Genomic DNA, 5,556 nt, shown 5'->3' with positions numbered 1-5,556 from the left:
GCTGGCGCCGCCGGCGCGCGCCGTCCGAGCGCGGCCGGCCGCGGGCGAGAGAGTTCTCGGGAGCGTCCGTCCCGCAGCCTCGGAGCGAGAAGCAGGAGGCCCGGTGCGCGCCGCCCGCCACCCGCCGCCGCCGCAGCCGCCGCCGCCGCCGCCGCCGCCGCCCGCGCGGCGCCCGCCCCGCCTGACGCGCCCCTGACGCACCGGAGCCCGCGGGGGCGGCGGGACCCGCCCCGGCCGCAGGACACCCCCTCGGAACGCGCGGCCCACCGGGCTAAGTCATTTTTAACAGCCTAAGAAATTATCTTGTCTTCGCGTTCTTGCCTCTGCTGGTGAGCCAGGTAATTTTAATAAAGAGAAAACTCCCCGATCGTAACTTTTGGGCAGCCTGCCGGCTTCGCTCCCCCTTCGCCCGCTGGTCCTCCGCCAGCTGGGTGTCCGGCGGAGTCCGAGAAACTTTTTTTTTAAGGGAAAAAAATGCTTATACCTGACATGTCTTTCGATTCATAATTACGATTGTTAGTTAAGCGGGCTGGAATTACATTTCACTTCTGTTACCGCTGTCAGATCGAATTTAAAATATCCCCGAGTCTTCATCAAAAAAGTTTTCTCATCTAACAGTTCCACTGCTAACCCAGGGTCCGTACCAGTTCCCTAAATAGAGCCACTACGTAGCCATTAATTAATAGCATTTTGAACCAGAAACATTTTTAACCTTGAAAAAAAGCAAAGAATCCCCTCATGGTTGAAATTGAAACTTAAAATCCTTTGAGTAACGATTTAACTATTCAACCAACGAAAGAAAAATGCATGTTTAAACTGCTTTAACCTGTCACAGGCATACAAACAAATTTCCACGCTGTAATATAAATTATAGACTAGCAGCGAGATAAACACATTAAAATGGATTCCCACAATTTTAATAATAGAAAGTCACGTTTCCAATTAGGCAACATCTTTTATTTTTCTCTTGACAAAAATTAAAAATAAGAAAATGCAGCAATTTATATAGAATTGCTCATTTGGCGTTTTGTGATTGTGGAGGTTTTTCTCTTTATATAATCAGATATATGTATGTATATGTTTACATTTCTTCACTGCTTTCATTTTTTTCTTCTTTTGAATTTAAAAAAATTAAAAACACAGAAAAGCAAACAGGATAATTTCTAAAAATAGTCATAGCGTATCGTTTTTGATGTATACAAGCTTCACTTACATATTTTTGAATTATGTGCAGTTTATTTGCAATTCTTCAGTACTTATTCTTTTGAACATTAAAAATACATATATCTCAAGAATAACAAATATTCATGTATTACTTCTTAGGGTAATCAAATGTGAAATATTTGTCACATTTGCTTCAGGATTTTTATTTTTATTAAAAATTCCAGATAGAGTTGAATGTCACCTTATTTTTCTCCTCAGTTCCATTCACCTTTCTCTCTCCTTACCTGCCTAGGTAATCAGTATCATAAAGTGTGTATTCTTCCAGCATTGTTATTATTCTTTATTACCTAATTACCTATATATATTATATGTAAATATATATGTCCATGCTTATATATTTTAAATTTTCTTTATAAATGGTACAGTAGTGTACATATCATTTTGCAACTTACTTTTTCCCCTCAGTATGATTTTGAGAACTATCCATGTTGACACTTATAGAATCTGCTTTATTCATTTCAGTAGTTTTATGATCTTGTCAGCTTTGTTATCTTTATGGAGATTCTATTCTAAAACAGATAATTATTATAAAGCTGCTTGCTTCAAAATTTTAGACAATTAACTCTTTATCTACACATATTAAAATTCTATCAGATAGAAGTCTTTACTAGCTGCTTTTTAAAAATATTATTATTTAGAAAAAAATCTAAAGCTATTTTAAAATGCAGAGAGAGTATTACAGGCACCCATGCACCTATCTCATGTAATTGGTAAATGTCAGCATTTTGCCATATCTGCTTCAGGTCTGTTTTTTTTTTTAATTGAACTATTCAACTTTCTGATAAAATTGAAGTCCCTTTGCACTCCTCCCCAAAACCATTCTCCACCCTTTTCTCCAAAGGCAAACATTATCACGAATTTGGTATGTAACTTTTAAATCTAGGCTTTATACTTTTACTACATATGAACCCATACAAATACAGAGTACTGTTTTGATTTTTTAAATGCACAGGTGTGGTGTTGGACTATGCATATTCTGTGACTTGTTTTTTTTTCCTTCATGGTATGTTTTCATTCTTTCCATGTTGATAAATATAAATCCAGTGCATTCATTTTAATTGCTGTATTGTAGATCCATGCATGTGAACGTGCTGGGTTTATTCATTCCCCTATTGATGAATATTTAAGCTGCTGTCAATATTTTGGTATTAAGGGCAATGCTAATATGAACATACGTGTACATGTGTCTTCTATAGGTAGGTAGAATTTCTCTGTCTACCTATATGGGGAATTGCTAGGTTACACATACATTTGCAGTTTATTAGAGACTGCCAAATGGTTCTCCAATTTATACACCCATCAGCGGTGTATGAGAGTTCTTGTTTCCCTCACATGACCTTCCCTTACTTTCTAGATTCAGACTTTTCTTATTTCTGACAATTTGATTTTTTTTTTTTAAAGCTCAGTATCTCATCACTTTATTTGGATTTCCCTCACTGCCAACGAGGTTGAGCATATATTTACTGGTTATTAAGGTTTCTGAGTCTGTGGTTTGTTTTCTCATAGTCTTCATCCGTTTATCCAGTGGGCTGTGTATGTTTTCATCTTTTTCCCTCTTGATTTGTAGGAGTTCACATATATTAACATTATATTGTCTCATTCTGTGACTTCTCTTTTAACTTCCAATAACTTTTGAACTATAGAAAATTTAAAATGTAGTCATTCACTGATCTTCTTTATAGTTTGTGTCATTTATGTCATATTAAAGACAATATGACAATATCTCCACACGTGATGCCACAAAGATAGCCTCCTATGTTTTTTCCCTTAATTTTTTAAAGTTTTGTTTTCCACACTTGTAAAATTGATCCATCCAAGACTTATTTTTTGGAATGGTGTGAAGTAGGAATTTAATTTTATTCTCCCTCCCTCCACATGGAAAACCTGTTGTCATGACCTGATTTACTAAACAGTCTTTCATTCCTCCCATTAATGTGTAATGCCACTGTGATTATAAATTAAATTTCCGTACATTCATGGATATATTCCTACTTTGTCCTTTTCTACTGATCAAACCAATTCTGAGACGGTACTACAAAGTTTTAATTATTATGGCTTTATTATAAGTCTTCACCTATAGAAGGGCATTTCCTCCATTTGTTCATTAAAAAAACTGTACCAGCTATTTTTTGGACTTCTGCTCTTCCATGTTAACTTTAGTATCAGTTTGTCAACTTCCACTGAAAAATCTTCTCAGTATTTTGCTGAGTTAAATTTGTAGGTTAAATTGTGGGAGATATGACATCTTTATAAAACTGAGTCATCCAATACATTAATATTATTCTGATTTCCTCATATCCTTCCATAACATTTTATACTTTGCGTATAAAATGCTTGTACCTCTTTGTTAGATTTATTCCTCAGTACCTTACAGTTTTTGTTGCTTTTTCAAGTGGGATCCTTTAAAAAATTTTTAAATTGGTTAGTGCTGCTGTTTGGAAAAGTTACTGATTTTGGAATAATCCTGGTTTTTTTGGCTGTGCCACGCGGCTTGTGGGATCTTAGTTCCCCAACTGGGAATTGAACCCAGGCCCTTGGCAGTAAGAGCGCAGTGTCCTAACCACTGGACCGCCAGGGAATTCTCATGGAATAATCCTGTTTTAGCAAATATGCTGAACTTTCTTACTGTTTATTTGTAAATTCTCTTGTATTTTTATGTAGATAATATTATCCTTAAATAATACTCTTAATACTTTCTCCTTTTCTTATTGGATGGGCTGGGACCTCCAATATAACATCAAATAGCAAGAATGAGAGCAAGCATTGTTTTCCTATTTCTATCTCGTTTAGAATGTTTCTAATGTGTCATCATTATTTATGGTAGTTGCTATAAGTTTTTGGTAGAAACGCTTTATAAGGTTAGGGAGTTCCCTTCTATCCCAGTTGAGTTTGAAGTAGGAATATTTTAAAACCATGAAATGAACATTGAATTTTGTTAAGTGCTTTTTCTAAAACTTTTGAGATGATTATCGGTTTTGTCTTTGATATGTTAAAGTAACGGGTCACTTTGATAGATTTTTCTAACGTAGATTTATCCTTGCATTCTTTGACATAAACCTTGTTTTGCCATAATGTACTATTATTTTTTAATACACTACTTCATGCAATTTGCAAGTGCTTTTTATTTTAGGATCTATGTTCCTAAATGATATTGGCTTATGATCTTCGTTTCTTGTGCTACCTTTGTCCATGTTTATACCACTCTCATAAAATGCATTTAGAGGTTTCCCTTTTTCTACTTTCTGTAACGATTTGTATGAGATAGGTATTATTTGTTCCTTGAATGTTTGGTAAGTCTCATCTGTGAAACAATTATATTTTGAAAATTCAGTTCAGTTTCTCTCATGATTATTAGTTTATTTGGATTTTCTGTTTCTTCTTGAGTCAACTTTGTTAATTCACTTTTTTTTCTTTAAAAATTAGGTATTACATTTAAGCCTCTAAAATTTTGGTATGTGGTTCACAGCATTCCCTCATTATTTAAAAATTCTCTACAGTATCTGTAGTTATATCCTCCTTTTCATTCCTGATATTACATACTTGTGAATTCTCTTTTTTTCTTTTTGTCTTAACAGGTTTGTCTTAAAATGTAGACAACAGAGGTTTGTCTACACTTTAAGACAAACCTATAGAAGTGTGTCTATAATCTTTTCAAATAGTCAGCTTTTGCTGATCATATCCGTTTCTTTTAAAATATATTTAATTTCTATATTTATTTTTATTAATCTCTCACACTTTTGTCTAGTTTAGCATGTTACACCTTTTTTAAAAAAGTTTTTCAACTTAAACACCTAACACATTAATTTCCAATCTTTCTTATTTTTTCTTTTTGAATAAATTTATTTATTTATTTATGGCTGCGTTGGGTCTTCGTTGCTGTGCACCGGCTTTCTCTAGCTGCGGCAAGTGGGGGCTACTCTTCCTTGTGGTGTGCAGGCTTCTCATTGCGATGGCTTCTCTTTGTTACAGAGAACAGGCTCTAGGCGCACAGGCTTCAGTAGTTGTGGCACGTGGGCTCAGTAGTTGTGGCTCACAGGCTCTAGGCTCGTGGGTTTCAGTAGTTGTGGCACATGGTCTTAGTTGCTCCGCAGCATGTGGGAATCTTCCTGGACCAGGGCTCGAACCCGTGTCCCCTCCACTGGCAGGAAGATTCTTAACCACTGCGCCACAAGCGAAGTCCTTTTCTTATTTTTTTAAAAATATAACTTAGGGCTATAAATTCCCCTTGAAGAGAAATTTCCCAAGCTTTATCTCTATTCCACAGGTTTCAAAATAGTGCTTCCATTGTCATTCAGTCCTACGTCATAATTCCGTTGTGACTTCTTAGACACT

The 5,556-nt window shown here is 36.0% G+C and overlaps 1 non-coding gene across 1 annotated transcript; it reads right to left on the bottom strand.

Moving 5' to 3' along the window:
• Positions 1–3,729: 3,729 nt before the first annotated feature.
• On the bottom strand, positions 3,730–3,802 carry TRNAK-CUU (transfer RNA lysine (anticodon CUU)). Its single transcript has one exon. It is a non-coding gene; the product is annotated as a tRNA-Lys (tRNA).
• Between the last annotated feature and the right edge of the window lie 1,754 nt (positions 3,803–5,556).

This window comes from Globicephala melas, chromosome 9, assembly GCF_963455315.2.
Source record: "Globicephala melas chromosome 9, mGloMel1.2, whole genome shotgun sequence".
NCBI classification, from domain to species: domain Eukaryota; kingdom Metazoa; phylum Chordata; class Mammalia; order Artiodactyla; family Delphinidae; genus Globicephala; species Globicephala melas.
Note: the sequence above shows the minus strand (reverse complement) of the source record. Positions and strands in the feature narration are given on the sequence as shown.